This window comes from Pelodiscus sinensis, chromosome 32, assembly GCF_049634645.1.
Source record: "Pelodiscus sinensis isolate JC-2024 chromosome 32, ASM4963464v1, whole genome shotgun sequence".
Classification (NCBI taxonomy): domain Eukaryota; kingdom Metazoa; phylum Chordata; order Testudines; family Trionychidae; genus Pelodiscus; species Pelodiscus sinensis.
In genome coordinates, this window is record NC_134742.1 from 8,574,275 (window position 1) to 8,591,610 (window position 17,336).

Sequence of the window (17,336 nt, forward strand, 5' to 3'; positions counted from 1 at the left end):
GTCTATATTCCCCTCCCCGGCACCTCAGCCCTCTGCCCCCAGCCTGATAAAAGTGAGTGAGGATGGGGGATGGAGTGAGCAGGGGCAAGCATGTTTTGGTTTGAAGTGGATCCTGGATTGCCCTTACATTCAAAAAGTGATCTCATGCTTAAAAAGGTGGGAGACCCCTGCCCTAGTGCCTCTCCACGTAGCACTGGGGGCTGGTTGCAGGGCCAGAGCTCAGCCTCGTGGTACGGTTTTCACAGAAGCCCAGGGCTGTGATGTGAACAAACAAACAAACGGCATGAGCCAAAGTCCCAGGAAGGGAAACACCCAGGTGCTGCTAGAGGTGGGGCTTTTTTCCGAGCTCAGGGAAGTGACACCAATCCAGGGACACTGCCTGGAGGCAGCCATGGGTTCAGGGACCTCTGCAGAAAGTCTCCAGAATGAAGCGACCTGTCCCATCTGTCTGGAGTACTTCAGAGAACCTGTCACTCTGGAGTGCGGGCACAATTTCTGCCAGGCCTGCCTCAGCCGGTGCTGGGAGGCACCCGATCCACTCGCCTCCTGCCCGCAGTGCAGAGACCCTGTGCAGCAGAGAAACTTCCGGCCCAACAAGCAGCTGGCAAATGTCATAGAAATAGCCAAGCGGCTGAGTCTGCAGGCAGCACGGGCAGCAGGGGGGAAGGGGATGTGCGGGGCACACCAGGAGCCTCTCAAACTATTCTGCGAAGAGGACCGAAGCCCCATCTGTGTGGTCTGCCATCTCTCCCAGGCTCACCGGGCGCACACGGCGGTGCCCATAGAGGAAGCTGCTCAGGAGTACAAGGTAGGGGACTGCTTCCAGGTGCTTTGGAAGTTAACGACAGGGCAAGCTGCCTGTGCCAGGCGGGCCTGCCTGGTTCGGCTCTGAAAAGCCTGAGCGGTCTGGAAAATGACTCACAAGGTAAATGCTACGGATGTGGCAAGATCAGCGAAACATGGCATGGCTGGGTGGCAGGAAGGGCTGACCATGGAGACTTGGAAAGCTTTCTAACACGAGAAACTTTTCCCCGAGAGGCTGAGTCCTTTTGAAACCCAGTTCCCTCTGGCGAAACGGGGGGACTCTGCGGAGCAGGTGCTATGACACATTAAATCACAGCGCCAGCAGGCCAGTCTGTGTCTCAGTCACCATCCAGCTGGAGAACGCGGGGGTCCAAAGCTGGTGAGGGCATTGCTGATTGTATCACGGCCTGTTGTTCACGGCATCTCAGTAGCCGCTACCATGCCCAGATGAGATCTGACCTAGATTCGGCTGGACCCTACCCAAAATAGTGTGAGGGACAGTTCCAGCCCTGAGCAAGGCTCATCAGCCAAGTAAAATGCAGGGTGAGAAGGGAAACTGAGGCCCAGAGAGAGGAAGTTAATTGGCTGAGATTGCCTTGAGCATGGGTTCCCAAACTGGGGGAGGCATGTGAAGAAATTCTGGGGGGGGGGGAGGCTACCCAGCCACACACACCTCCCAGCAATCCCACGGTTTTGCTGCTATTTTTTTGGGATGGAGGGCGTGAGGGTTTCTCAAAAATCAAAAAGGGGGGCAAGATGCCGAAAAGTTTGGGAACCACTGACCTTGAGGGACATGGCAGGGCAGGAAAGAGCACCCAAGCCTCTGTGTCCTAGATCAGCCCCTGAGGCCGTGCTGTTGTGGCCCTAGCTGCAGTGACAAAGTTGGTCAGAAGGGAAAGTCTCCTTGAGAAAGGCTCAGCCAGGAGCGGCAGGTTCTGAATTCCCAGGATGCTTCATGAGGGGGCTGAAACCCAAATGCGGGTCTGCGCTTGATTTTTAACCAACATTGGCATGTTTAAGGGGGTGTGTCCTAGTGCTCAGGCCAGTCCTGTCCCCCGGGCTTCAGGGCTGACATTCAGAGGAAGTTGAGCCCCACGGAGAATCCCAGCCCAGATTTCTAACCTGGGACGGCTTCTGGGATTTCAATCAGTTTGGGAGTTAAACCTTTTCAGAGAGGGATTATTTCACACGGAGAAAGAAAAATCCAAGGGTGTGACCCCAGCTTCATGCTGCCGTAAATCAGCGGCGTCACGGGGTCAAGTAATTTCAGAGGCTGAATGCAACCCACTCCCAGTCTCCATTCGTAGGCGTCCACTTCCCTCGTATCTGGCATCACGACGCTCCTCCGGTCATCAGTGAGGTTTGCTTTTGTCTTTTCGATTGGCAAAGATGCTCCTCTCCCTCACTCTTCCCCCCCCCCCAAAAACGGAAACCACCCAAATCGTTTCTGTTAATGCAGGAAAAAATTCAGGCCCATCTGAAGATTTTGAGGGACGAGAGAGAGAAGCTGTTGGGATTGAAGCTGAGCAGAGAGGAGAGCAGGCAGGAGTATCTGGTAGGTGCCTGTGGTTATTCACCTGCATTGACGTGGGGGGTGAGGCCTGTCTGTAGGCAGCTTCCTTTGGAGCCTTGGGGAGTGTCGGCTTTTGTCACGGACGTGCTGTGCGTCTGGGTGGAGATGGATTTCTGCCCAGGCTAATTTGGGACCTCTGGAAAAATCTCCGTCTGCCACGACTGGGGTTGGAGATCTTGCTGCCTGCCAGAGCACGGGCTTGGGAGCTAGAGGCTGGCCTCAGCGGCAGCCTGGGTAAAAGGGGGCCCTTGCCACACATGTTGTCAGGAGTGGGGTGTTGCTGTGAGTCCTTACAGCGATCCTAAATCTGGCCAACTTCACCCCTCTTAAGAAGGACACATGGAGGTTGTGGTGAAGGTGCTGGTGCAGGCCTCGGCTGCCCAGCAGGAGGCTACCCGGGTGCAAGTGGCTGCCCAGCAGGAGTCGGTGCAGCTCCAACAGGAAACAAACCAGCTGCTGATGAGCCAGGCAGCCCAAGACCGAGCCACCCTGCAGGAGGTGGTGAACCAGCTGCAAGCCCTGGTCATCCAGATGTGTAGTCAAGATGGGACCCGACCATTATGGGCCAATTGATATTTACAGGCGATCACTGGTATGCGTACGGGGTGTGCCGGGTGTGCCCAGGCACACCCTAATGTCTTAGGGTTGCCAGATGTCCGTTTTTTTTGTGGCTCTGTCCGGTAAAAAAAATCCAGAAAATCCTGGACATGTGCAATGGTATTTTCTGGTTTTCTGACTGGGTGCCCAGAAGCCTGGCGGAGGGCGTGACTGGGAGGCCGGGCGCGATCAGTGCTGGGAGCCCTGGTTGCATGTGAGGAGAAGGGGCAGCCCGGTTCGTGCTCCTGCGCGCTGGTCAAGTGCGTGATGGAGCTGCAGCCGGACTGACTCGCGCTTCGCCTGGACCGTGCAGGGGGGTGGGAGCGCCCTGGGATTGGCACTGCCCGGGTCAGTCCCACTCCTCACTGGCTGATACACTCCTCCCTCTCTCCCCTGGCCAGCTGGTTGTTTCTCCCCCACTTCTCCTCCGGATCTTCCCCGGCCAGACCCGCTACACCCTCCACCAGCACTGCTTCCGGCGGCCAGTTCTCTCCTCCTCCTGAGCTGTCCTGGCCAGCCCCGCTCCTGCTGACCATCCCTTCTTCCCCCAGATCTCCCTCAGCCAGCCTCACTCCGCCCGACCTCTGGCCCCCACTGACCAGTTATGCTTCTCATCGGCCACCCCCCCTGATCTCCCCCAGCCAGCCCCAGACCCCACACCACCACTCTGCTTCACGTCCCCCCCCTTCCTCCTGGCCAGCCCCACTCATGAAGTGTGTCCAGTATTTTTTTTAGGACTACCTGGTAACCCTATAATCACCAAAAAAAAGTAGCTTTGCATTTTAATTTAATTGCTTGATACGCTGTTTTCGTTTTAAAGTACAGATTGCTGTATTATGCAATAAGGGCCGAATTGTATAATACAGATGTTGTAGAAATGTATAGAAAGCCTGCGTTACCTCGCAGCACGCATCCCCACTACTGCGGCGCCACATTACCATCGGTCCTCCCCTCCCCCTCCGACTACTATTCTAGAAAATTCTTTGACCTTTATAAGCTACTGCCTCAGGTGTGCCCAGAGCAGTGTCCACAGTGTTTGTAATCTTTGTCGCGTGTACTCTACTGAACTCGCATAACAAGCCCATGACTTTACGTTTTAATTCAATCACATGATACCCCTTTTTAATTTTAAAATATGGATCGGTTCCTTGTTAAGAAAAGGAGCAGACAAACTGAATTATAATGAATGTGCCGATAGTACTGCAAATACCTTGCACTCATCGGTTAAGAACTTACATGAAGATAATGCTGCCACCAGTTCCAGTGTGTGCAATAAACTGAGTAATAACCAACAGAAACAGACTTTGTCTCTTACGTCAGGTCAGCATAGTTCCTATTCAAAGCCATCAAACATTCCATCTGATGACCCGGTCTGTGATATTCCTAAAAATAGATTAGAACTGTCTCGTTTATCTAGAGGTCCTTATCAGCTTAGATCGAGCATGTTTCCTAGAAATAAAATAGGGAATAAACAAAGACGTTTTTAGTCCAATTGGTATGAAAAGTATAGGTGGTTAGAATATAGCCCATCGAAGGACGCAGCATTTTGCTTTTACTGCTGTTTCTTCTGCTCTAATGATGCAGCAAACAAAGATCACACGGATCCAGCATTTATTGATAAGGGATTCAGAAACTGGCTAACAAATGTTTTAAAAACCACCAACTGTCAAAATTTCATGTGTTGAGCTGTTCTTCATGGTCAAGTTTTAATGAAGGGAAACCTATTGATGTATTGTTGGATGAGGACAAGCAGGCTTATCTGTCTAAACAAGAAGAACGGTGCCATAACCAAAGTGTAATGGAGCGACTGATTGACATTGTTCTGTGTTTGGCGAAAGGTGGAGACCATTCAGGGGTCACAGTGAAAAAGCTGACAGTTTTGAGACAGGTTTATTTCTAAATCTTGTCAATATGCTCCAAAAATATGATCCCGTAATGGTAAAGCATGTGCAACAATCTCCTTGAAACGCTACCTGGCTGAGTAATCGCATCCAAAATGATTGAATTGTGGCCTTGCACAAGATTGTGCAACACAAGATTGTGTCTTCACTAAATGGAAAAATGGTCTCTATAATTGCCGACGACACTACTGACTGTGGACACCATGAACAGATATCCATTGTGGTGCAGTATTTTGACAATGAAAAACATAGTCCAGTTGAACATTTTGCGTCTGTCTGTTCAGAGACTATTAACAGTTGATGCTCAGTCTATTTTTGACCAGTTAAATGTCATCCTTGGCATTCTTAAAATTAACTGGTCATCAGTGATGTCTGTCTGTTTTGATGGCGCATCTACTATGTCTGGATGTACTGCGGGAGTTCAAATGAAATGTAAAGAAAGAAACAGTGAAATACTCTATGTACACTGCTATGCGCATTGTTTGAACCCCGTCCTAGTAGATGCATGCACTTCAAGTAAACAAAACAGAACTGTCTTTGATTTTTTTGGTGTTATTCAGACTCTTTATGCCTTTGTGGAAGGGAGTCCTGTGCAACATGCAGTAATGGAGAAGATTTCACAAGAAGCAGGATCCCAGTTGCAGACTTTGAAGTCACTGTCAAACACAAGATGGGCATACAAAGCAGAAGCAGTGGCTGCTGTAAAACAAAACTACTCCATCATTTTACAAGCTTTACAAGATATTATGGAAACAACTCGCCTTGCTGACGCTAAAATAAAAGCCAGGGGCCTTATCCATGAACTAAATTCATTCAAGTTCATCTCTGCCCTTCACATGATGCATCCTATTCTCCAGATGGTGGTAAAAGTGAGTAAGGCTCTTCAAGCTCCAGATCTCAACTTACTGCAATGACAGGGGTGAAAAGCTTGCGTAACTCTTTGGCTGTGATGAGAAGTGGCCCAGAATATTTTCAATCTATTTTCAATGACAGTGTGAAAATGTGCGTAGAGAATGATATATCGATTCTCCCAGTTAAGAAGAGAAAAATGTCCACTCGTATTGATGACGCGTTTGAGTCCCAGCATCACTTTGATACAAAAGAGGAGCAGGAGAGAATAACTTCATTTTACCCGCTCCTAGACTCAATGATTACCGGCATTGACCAGCGATTTGAACAGGAGCCTTGTAAAATGGTGACTGCAATGGGAAAACTGCTGAGCTTAGACATTGGCAGGGACAATATGAGAATCACTGCCAACAAATTTAAAGAATCCTTAGATGAGTTGGAAGCTGAAGTCAGATTGCTTCAGGGTTATGACGGATCTGTTCCTAAAGGTAGCACTACAAACACCACCAACAGAGAGTGGCTTGATTGGCTAAAGGAATTGGATCGATCTTCCATGTTCTAGGCCTTTTACAAATCTATTCAATGCTTTGCAGTCTTACCTGTTACAAGCTGTTCATGTGAAAGAGGCTTTTTGAAACTAGCACATGTAAAAAACAAACTAAGAAGTACAATGTCCCAAGAGCACCTCGACTCACTCATGATTTTGTACACTGGACAAGAATTGGCTTCGTCAGTTTACAATGGTGTGATTGAGGAATTTAAGACCATAACACCTGGTGAGCGACATCTCATTCTCTAGGACAGGAAGATGAAGAAACCTTAATCTGTTTTGGTCACTTTGGGTTAGCTCATTATCTGGTTAAAGATAAAGATCATGAAAATTGACTGTATCTTTGTATACGCCTGGTTATCACTACAGCAAACATTTGGTTTTTTGTGTCTCATTTTTTAAGTTTATATTTTTTAAGTAAAGTTCCATTGTTAATTTTTTTTAAATTAAAGTTTAGTTAAGTTTTAGTTTCTTTAGTTTGTTTGATGAATAGAAATAATGTCCTTTATGATTGAGTATTCAATAAATGTTCGCCTTTAAAAAAAAATTCCCTGGGTGCACACCCTAATGAAATGTGTTGCGCATGCCTATGCAGGAGACGATGATGCGGAGGCCGATCTTTTGGCCTTTGAAAGGACAGCTTTGTGGGAAGCCTAGCCCCAAGCCCATTGGGCCACCATTTTAGTCCGTTTCCTGAGTAACGTTCGTTTGAACCTAGCAGATTGATTTGAACTAACTAAGTGGAGCGCACTTCCTGGTTCAAATCAGCTGGTGATCAGAATAGTGCATGGGCAAGATTATGTTAATGAAGTGCAGGATATTTAAATCCCTGCTTCATTAGCAATTTCAGTTGGCTACATTTGCATACCTATCTCGAGATAGGGAGCAAGTATAGACATACCCTAAGGGATCAAGTGGGGATGTGCGAGAAAATTCTCTTTCTCATAACCCCAGATAAGGGGCAAATGTTAGATGTCTTAAACTGTGCGAAGATCCCTCCCTGCTACACCCCCAACCAGCCCTTTCCCTGTTTTCACACAGAAACAGACACAAGCTGAGCGGCAGAAGGTTGTGGCCGAGTTTCAGCAGCTGCGGCAGTTCCTGGAGGAACAAGAGCGACTCTTGCTGGCCCAGCTGCAGAAGCTGGACCAGGAGATACAAAACGAAACTGTCACCAGACTCTCGGAGGAGATTTCCCGCCTCAGCGAGCAGATCGGGGAGCTGGAGGGGACATGCCACAAGCCAGCCAGTGAATTCCTGCAGGTGAGACTGATTTAGAAACAGCCCAGCCCCCACCCCGGGGACAGTTCAGCTCGGGGGTCTAGCAGTCAGGAAAGCTCAGTGTGTGAATTTCTGAAATGTGCAAGGCAATTCTATGAAGAATTAGGAGACCTATAGCTAGGAGAGGTGGAACAGCCCCCTTAGCTGAACTAGTCCTTGGTCCTGGGGCCCGGTGAGAGCCAAGTTTTCCCAAGAGTTGCACAATCCCTTCCCTGGGATCCCCAGTGTGTCCAGGGCCAGATTAAGACATGCCGAGGCCCTAAGTCAGGGCTACTCAGCTTTGGAAGCCCCGGGGGGCCACAGTGATACTCACAGCACATGCCGAGGGCTGCAACTTAACTGTGATTGCATAGACATGCCCATATATATGCAAATATATGCAAACAGCTTCTTTCACACTGACAGGCATGAATACTAAGCCATATCGTGGACAGTTCTCTGAAAACTTCCACGCAGTGTGCAGCGGCGGTCAAAAAGGCAAATAGGATACTAGGAATTATTAAGAAAGGGATAGAAAATAAGACCCAGAATATCTTACTGCCCCTGTATAAAACTATGGTACACCCACATCTGGAATACTGTGTACAGATGTGGTCTCCTCACCTCAAAAAAGATATTTTGTCCTTGGAAAGGGTTCAGAAAAGGGCAACTAAAATGATGAGGGGTTTGGAACAGGTCCCATATGAGGAGAGGTTAAAGAGACTGGGACTTTTCAGTTTAGAAAAGAGGAGACTGAGGGGGGATAGGATAGAGGTCTATAAAATCATGAGTGGTGTGGAGAGGGCCGATAAAGAAAAGTTCTTCATTAGTTCCCTAAATAGAAGAACTAGAGGACACCAAATGAAATTAATGGGTAGCAGGTTTAAAACTAATAAAAGAAAGTTCTTCTTCACACAGCGTGTAGTCAACCTGTGGAACTCCTTGCCAGAGGAGGCTGTGAAGGCTAGGACTATAATAGAGTTTAAAGAGAAGCTAGATAATTTCATGGAGGTTAGGTCCATAAAAGGCCATTAGCCAGGGGATAAAATGGTGTCCTTGGCCTCTGTTTGTCAGAAGCTGGAGAGGGATGGAAGGAGGCAAATCGCTTGATCATTGTCTTCGGTCCACCCTCTCTGGGGCACCTGGTGCTGGCCACTGTCGGCAGACAGGCTACTGGGCTAGATGGACCTTTGGTCTGACCCAGTACGGCCGTTCTTATGTTCCCACAATGCCCCGGCACTCCCAGCACCTCCTCCCTGGGGGCTGGAAACGCCGACACCCTGTACCTGTCTAGTCCAGCCAGCCCCGTCTGCTTGCATCTTTCAATGCTCACCCTGCCTGGAAGATGCCTCACTGTTGTGGAGCATGTTCCCAAAGCAGCCATTCTCAAAGGATCCCATCTGTTGAGCCCCACGTAAACCCAAACCACACTGTGGGCCGCAAATGAACCGCGTGTTGAGTAGCCCTGCCCTAAGCTATGTCAAGTTTAAGACGCCCCATAGTCATTTATTAGTAATTATTTCGAGGTCCCTCATTTGAAGCCCCCAGCTGCATCTTACTTAGTTTGTGCATAAACCTGGCACCTCGCGTGTCCTGAGATTCTCCTTCTCTTTCCTCCCCTCTAGGATGTGAGATGCCTCTTCAGCAGGTACGTGGGCCTTCGCACTTCCCTCCCTCCGCACGTCACAGGCAGGAAAGAGCGTGGAAACCACATTAGCTGCACTCTCCCCCAGGGCTACACAGCACAACGAAGGGGGCAGGGTCCCTCTGATTAGCTTACTCCCAAGGCTTCTCACCCTGATAGAGAAGACTCCAGAATTCTCCATTCATCGGGAGAGACCGAGCTCCAGGGTTTCCTGGAGCTGCCACCTCCCTGGGGACAGGCTGCCTCAGGACTGTGGGCGTGGGACATGGGCCTGTCACTGCTGGAACATTGTGGTTCCAGCTCGGGCCAGCAGAGCTCAAGAGACTTTCCCGCCCGAGGGCTGTTTGGAGACCTGTGTGGGATGAGCGGGGAGCTGGTGTCTCAGTCTAGTTCCTAGTGGGCAGATTTCTACAGCCCTGGGAACTTCCCATCCTTCGGAGCACAGAGGTCAAGATGTGGACTGGCTGTGGAGACTGAGTTCCCCCTTTATCCCCAGAGCAGGTCTCTGCAGGCCAGCTGAAAATTATGACTGAGACCTTCAGAGGTAAGGTTGCCTGGTCTTGGCCCGTGTGGCACCCGCCCGGAGGCTGGGAGAAACAGAGGAATTCTCTCTCCAGGCCCATGAGAGCAGCGACTTCCACCCACAACACTGCAGAGTTTTGGCACAAAACCAGCTGTTTTTGCGCCAAAACTCATGCAGCGTCCTCACCTTAAGGGTGTTTTTGCGCAAGAAAATGTACAGTGAATCAACAGAACAGAAGGGCTGTGTCTAGATCGTACCCCTTTTCCGTAAAAGGGATGCAAATTAGACACAGGGCAATTGCAAATGAAGCGGGGATTTAATTTCTCCCGCTTCATTTGCATAAACATAGCTGCCGCTTTTTTCCGGCTCGGGTCTCTTAAAAAAAGGAATAAGGGATCTTTCGGAAAAGGCTTTATTTTCCGAAAGATCCCCGTCTAGACTGGCGCTTTTTGCCGGCAAAGCCCCGAGCCGGAAAAAAGTGGCAGCCATGTTTATGCAAATGAAGCGGGGGAGATTTAAATCCCCGCTTCATTTGCAATTGCGCTGTATCTAATTTGCATCCCTTTTACGGAAAAGGGGTGCAGTCTAGACACAGCCAAGGGGTTTTGCAGTGTAGGGGAAGGGTATGCATGTGTTCATTTTAAACAAAACGTGGTTTGGAAAGTAGATATGCATAAAGAAGCATGCTGTGGCTCACCACCCTAGGAACAGTCTAAAAAAGGCCAAGAGGAGAGGGGGAGAACTACACATGTGGAGTGGAGAAGTACAAGCATGTGACAAACAAAGCCATATATGGAAAGATTGAATATGATTGGTTTAGAAATGTATTATATATAACTTGTTATGTAACCTGTTATGTAACTGCCATGTGCTATAAAACAGCAAGGGGAGGGGCTCCTTGCTCGAGGGGCTCTGGCTGATTTTAGTACCAGGGGGCTCTCCCTTTGTGCACATTGAATAAAGTCTTGTTGAATTGAATTGAAGACCCTTGATTCTGCCCAGCACCTGACTCTCTGGGAACCACAAAATCCCAACAGTAGGTATTCCTCTTTCTACAAGGAATAACTCTTTTTACACAAAAAGTAGGTATGGATGGCAAACGGGGGTTTTTTTGTGTGTGCAAAAACAGCCTATCAAAAGAAGCACAGGTGCACTGGTGGCCATACTATTAATGGCAAGCAGAGCTTTCTTGCGACTGTGTCCATGCAGTCTGGCTGCTTTTTCCGGGCACTTTTGCAGTGTGGACGCGCTCTTGCTCAAGAAGCCTCCAGTGTAGACGTAGCCTCATAGAAATAATCTAAACCGGCACTCTCTCTCTGCAGCTATGAGAAGGGGTGGTCCCAGCCGCTGCCGGAGATTTCTCCTGCGATGGAGAAGAGGATCTTCGATTTTCCCCAGAAAACTGCTGCTCTAAGGGAGACTCTGCGGAAGTTCAAAGGTGCTGCAATAGGAGCTCGGAGGGGAAACCGGGCTGGGCCTCTAGGCCTGGGAGGAGACGGGCAGTGGCCGATGGCATCCAATGAGACGGCGTGTCTATTGAATGGGAGGTGGAAAGCAGTGTAAATGAGCTGCTGTGATGGGGCCCAGGTCTCCATACGTCTCACATGGATTCGCAGTTTGGGAAAGGCCTGCGTGGAAGTGAATGTGAGGACTTAACTGGGGCACCCAGGGCTGTGGGGGGCAGCTCTGGGCCTCAGAAGGGGCAGGGTTGGGGTCAGGCTTCGGCGAGGATTTGAAGGGTCTTTTCAAAATTATTATTTGATATCACCCACCCTCAGGGCAGCTGCCCCTTTTGTTCCTCCCCCGTCGCTTTAATATCGGCTGGCACCAGCCCAGTTTTAATCTCTGAGGAACAGTAAGGCCCAAATTCAACAAAATGGCCTAATTTGGGACCCCCATTTTCTCTCCCAACTGGCAGTGATGGGGGCAGAGAAGTGTCCTCCGCCGGCTGCGGGTGCAAGAAGCAAGCGCTGGGCATGGAGAAGAGGTGGGGGAGGGGTGACGCAGGAACAGAGGCCCTGCTATGGCTGGATCTTAGGCCTTCGCCTGCCTGTGCCAAGGTCTGCTTAGGGCTCGGCAGCCACTGAATGTGGGGGGGAGGGGGTCACACACTGCCCCGTGTCCCTTTGCCAGCTCAGGGGATCTGAGCCGTTCAGCCAATAGTACGCCAGCTCGAATCGCCAGACTTGGAACGTGATTTTGCTCGTTGCATGTCAGTCTGTGAGGACAAGGGCTCCGAGGAGATGCTGCGTAAAGAGATGTGGGGCACAATTAGGAGCCTTCGCCTGGTAAACACCTCTCACCCCTTTAATGCCAAAGGGGATGGAAGAGTGTATAGTTCTGCGCATGCTAATGCCTTTGCAGCATGTAGGGGTGCGTCTACACTGCCCGGCTATTTCATAAGAATGGCCCATACTGGGTTAGGCCAAAGGTCCATCTAGCTCAGTATCCTGTCTGCCCACAGCGGCCAATGCCAGATGCCCCAGAGGGAAGGATCACAACAGGGAATCCCTCACATGATCCCCCCCATGTCACCCACTTCCAGACAAACAGAGGCTAGGGATACCATTCCTACCCATCCTGGCTAATAGCCATTGATGGATCTAACCTCCATGAATATATTTAGCTCTTTTTTTAATCCTGTTAAAGTTCTAGCCTTCACTGCATCCTCTGGCAAGGAGTTCCAGAGGTTGACAGTGCGCTCAATGAAGAAAAACTTCCTTTTGTTTGTTTTAAACCTGCTGTCTATTCATTTCATTTGGTGACCCCTAGTTCTTATATTGTGGGAATAAGTAAATAATGTTTCCTTATTCACTTTTTCCGTACCAGTCATGATTTTATAGACCTCATTTTAGACCCTGAATTGTATAGATTCCAGAATAGTTATTTCGAAATAACACGTCTACACTGAAGGGAAGCCACAAAATTAGTTGGAGGCAGGCTTCCCTAATGTAGATGTGCTATCTCGATTTAGGGCCCCAGGAGGCACTGGGGAGAAATAATGTAGAATGGCCCTGATGAGGGGCTATTTCGACATAGCAGCAGTGGAGCATCCACACACACCTTATTTTGAAATAGCTATTTCAGAATAGGTGTTATTCTTTGTAGAATGAGGTTTACAGATTTCGGAATAAACCGTCCGTTATTTTGAAATTATTTTCGAATGGCTGTGTAGATGCTCGCATTGTTATTTTGAAATAACACTAGTCATCTCGAAATAATGGTGCAGTATAGACACATCCTGGATGTGGGGACTGACCCAGGACTAGGTGAATGGGATGCTGAGGGAAAAGTAAATATTTCTGACAGGTTGTATGTCCGAGGGGGTTGGAGACCTCTTGGCTCCTTTGCTGGGAGAGGCTTGAATGAAAGAGGAAAACGATGGTTTCAGAGCCATGGATTTACTAAACAGCCCTAAACGTGTCTTATGTCTACACTGCTCAGAAGAGCTGGAAAAAGACTTTTCTGCTTTTTTTCTGAAAGAGGCTTTTCCAAAATTTGGTCCGTCTACATTGAGGTCAAATTTCGGAAAAAACTCCTCTTTTGGAACATCCCTTATTCCTCTCACCAAGAGGAATACAGAGATGCCGAAAACATGTCCGCTTTTTCGGAACATAGCCTTTGTATCTCTGCTAGTTTCCTGTCACAATTCAAACCAAGTTAGCTCAGCTCAGATGCTGTTATCAGTCTGAGAGCAGGAAATCTCATCTCTTTTCTCTTTCCCTGCCAGACAGTCTACCATATGAGCTGGAAATAAAAGGATGGGAACCCCCAGGAGCATACGGCCAGGATGAGATTACAGGTGAAGATGATCTTTCATTATGAGAAATTCCCCTGGACACATTTTCATAACATTGTACCTGACATGGCCAACCAAACGCATCCCGGCCACCAACACCCTCAGCCCCAACCATGAAGTACGGAGGCGATCCCGAGCAGAAGTCCCACAAACACCCCTGATGCTAGCCTCGGTGCTGTGCCCCAGTTGTGTGGGCCCCTGCGCTCCTGGGAGAGCTGGACCCAGGGACCTGGCTCAACCCATGTTCCGGACCAGGTCTTCCCTCCCGCACCCACTGCACTCATGCGTCTCCCCTAGAAGTGGCAGGCTGGGAAAGTTGGACTCTTCCCCTTACCCCAAGAAAATGCCTCCTGTGCAGCGAACAGAACCAGACCCACATAGGTAGGGCTCCATGGGGCCCGGAGGGCAGGGACTTCGCGAGCAGTAGCTTGGAGGCGGGGTTGGGTGAGAGCTGTGCCAGTGCGGAGTTCAGGGGGCCTCCTTTCTTGTTGCAGGGCTGCTGGGGAGGGTGAGAAATGGCCCCAGGTGCCTCCAGGGCTGAGCTCTGCCCCTCACACTCTGATTCTCTCTCCCCAGCGAATGTGACTCTAGATCCAGACACGGCCCATCCCCTGCTCCTCCTGTCTGAGGATCGGAAACGTGTGAGCTGGGCAGACCCACAGCAGCCTCAGCCCAGGCAGTTTTGATACTTACGTCTGTGTGCTGGGCCGTGAGGGATTCACCTCGGGGAGACACTGCTGGGAGGTGGAGGTGGGGAATGGGGGGCTCTGGGCTGTGGGGGTGGCCAGAGAGTCTGTCAGCAGGAAGGGACGGATCAGCCTTAGTCCTGAGGGGGGGATCTGGGCTGTGCAGTACTTCAATCAGTTCCAGGCTCTCACCTCCCCTGTGACCCCCCTGCTCCTAAGCCGGGACCCCCGCAGGATCCGGGTCTCTCTGGACTGTGACCGGGGGCAGGTGACATTTATCGATGCTGGTGCCAAGGCCCCGTTCTTCACTTTCCCGCCGGGCTCCCTCCTGCCTGGGGAGAGAATCCGACCCTGGTTCTGGCTGGGGTTGGGATCCTGCCTCAACCTCTGCCCCTGAAGATCAGGGTGGAATGTCTTAGAAGATTAGAGTTGGAAGAGAGCTCAACAGGTCATCCAGTCAACCCCCGGCTCACAGCAGGGCCAGCCAACCAGGACCTTGCCAAGCCTGGTCTTGAAATTCCACCTCCTCCTAGGGAACCCATCGCAGTCAGGGCTGGCTCGAGGCACCAGCAAATCAAGCACATGCTTGGGGCAGCCCATTTGCAGGAGCGGCATTTCCAAGTAAGCAGCCACTGTCAGCAGTGCCCGGCTCCGCCCCGCCGATTTTAAAGAGCCGCGGGAGACACCACTACCCGCTGTGCAGCGCTGGCACCGTGCACGCCCGGAGACTGCTGGCCCCCCTCTGCCTTCTGCTGCTGCCCGGCTCCGTCGCCTTTTTCATGTCAGCCCTGCCCATGGGGGGCTGGGGCGGGTTCAAGGGGGGGATGGCCCCAGTGCAGGAAGTAAGTGTGTTATGAGACTTATGATGATCCTATTCTTGATCCAAAAGAAAGGTTTAAAGTGGAATGTTTCTATTGTATTTTGGATGTAGCTATAACTTCCATTGATGAAAGATTTTGTCAGTTGCATGGTCTTTGTGAAAGTTTATACGATATTGGAAATATTAAAAATCAGTTTTCTAAAGAAGACCTCATAAAGCACTTCCAGGACCTACATGTAGTGCTCAGTACTGATAACGCTGCTGACATTGATGGAGTAGAATTGTATGATGAATACATAGCTTTATCTGAGCAAATAAGTCCTAAAATTTCTTCTTTAAAAGTATTCGAATTTATAGCAAGAAAGGATTTTTTCACTCCAAACACTGCTATAGCATTATGCATTCTTTTAACGTTAGCAGTATCAGTGGCTTCTAGGGAGCGCAGTTTCTCAAAACTGAAATTACTAAAAAATTATTTGCGGTCCACTATCTCTCAATCGTTTGTCAATACTCGCATAAATTTCAGTTGAAAGGACCATTGCAGAAAGTTTAGATTTTACTGAATTATTAAAAGGCTACGCAAGAATAAAAACCAAAAAATTCAGTTAATATAAATTATTTTAATTTGAGAAACTGGGCACACCAGAAGACGTAAACATTTTTCATTCCAGTGTATAGTTGAACCCAAGTTGTTTGTAATGGTGATTTTGTTAAAATTAAATGAGTGCACCGGTAGAAATTTGTTTTATTTCACTGACTACAAATTTTCTGTTTTCATTTTTTTTAAATTTTAAATAGTCAAAACAAAATTGCAAAGTGCACACGTGTAAAAGCCAACAAAAAAAGGGGGGGGGGGGGGGGAGATGGCCAAAAATTTTTTTGCTTGGGGTGGCAAAAAACCTAAAGCTGGCCGTGAGCCCTCTGCTAGACCTCCCCGAATGCAGCTTGAGACCATTGCTCCTCGTTCTCCCATCTGCTGCCACTGGGAACAGCCTCTCTCCATCCTCTTTAGAACTTCCCCTCCAGGCGGTGGAAGGAGGCTCTCAAATCCCCCCTCACTCTTCTGCAGACTGACTAAGCCCAAATCTCTCAGGCTCTCCTCATAGGTCGCGTGCCCCAGGGCCAAGGTCATTTTTGTTGTTCTCCGCTGCATTCTTTCCAATCCTTTCTGCAATGCGCCCCTTCCCCAAAGCTGGATGCAATACTAAAGATGTGGGCTCACTAGTTGCCCAATAACGGGGAAAAATAAATCACTTCCCTGGTCCTTTTCTGTAGACTAGTTGCCTACTCTTTTTCCACTCCACCTGTCATTATGTTGCCTTCTCCCTTCTGTAAGGGGTGGACGCCCCCAGTGTGCCTCAGTGCCCCTTGACTGTCCTCATATAGACTCTCTCAGGGTAAGTTACAGTCTGTATGGGTTGCTCATCATAGGCACACAGTAGTATATAACTGGCCCTTTAAGCAAGGCCGAGTCCACAAAGCAGTTTCTAACTGTTGTAACGGGGCGCACCCCAGGTAGGGGGACCCGGGCCCACCCTACTCCACCGGGTCCAAGCCCAGGGCCCTGTGAGCAACCAGGTAACGGGTCGCTCCCTCGGCGGGGCCATCCAGCCGAAACGCACCGAGGTTCTCGGGCCAGCTCCCACTCCTGCCCTGGGCCACTTCCTACCTGGATCCCCGGGCTTCCTTCCCCTGGACTTGTCCAGCTGGCTGCAATCTCCAGGCCAGCATCCCCTCGGCCGGCAGTCTCCGGGTGGCACCAACTCGCCTCCACCCAGACCCTCCTGGAGTCCCTGGCAACCGCTGGGTAAGAGCTCCCTGCTCCAGTCCCTCTCCTTCGGCTGTCTCCCTCCAAGGAGATCCTGCTCACTCTGCAATCAGCCCTCCACTGGCCTTCCTTAAGCAACCTGTGCTTCTCTATATATACCTGCCAGCTGGGCTCTCACTCCCCTAATGGGTTCAGCTGGTTTCCCCAAGCCAATTGTGCTGCCCTAGATAGTTGCTGCCAGCTGGGCTCTCCCCAGCCCCAAATAGCTCCAGCTGGCCTCTTTCTTTCTAGCCCCGGCTCCGGGCCTGAGTCCTGGTCTTAAAGGGCCAGTGCAGGGCAGGCGCCCTGTCACAGGGTCACACACTTTGCCTCTCTTGTTGTTGCTAGAAACTCTTCTTGTTGTCCCTAACAGACAAATTGCTGCAACTCCAATTGCACTTTGGTTTTCCTAAATACACCCCTGATGCGGGGACCATGTTTTTATCCTCCCCCCCCCCCCCCCTCCAGTCATCTGTCCAAATTTCCACTTCTTGGAAGCTTCCTCTTTGTGTTTAAGAAGCT

The 17,336-nt window shown here is 49.8% G+C and overlaps 1 pseudogene; it reads left to right on the top strand.

Annotated features, from left to right (window-relative positions):
- The first annotated feature begins 245 nt into the window (after window positions 1-245).
- On the top strand, window positions 246-15,734 carry LOC106732076 (zinc finger protein RFP-like; annotated as a pseudogene).
- Window positions 15,735-17,336: the final 1,602 nt, after the last annotated feature.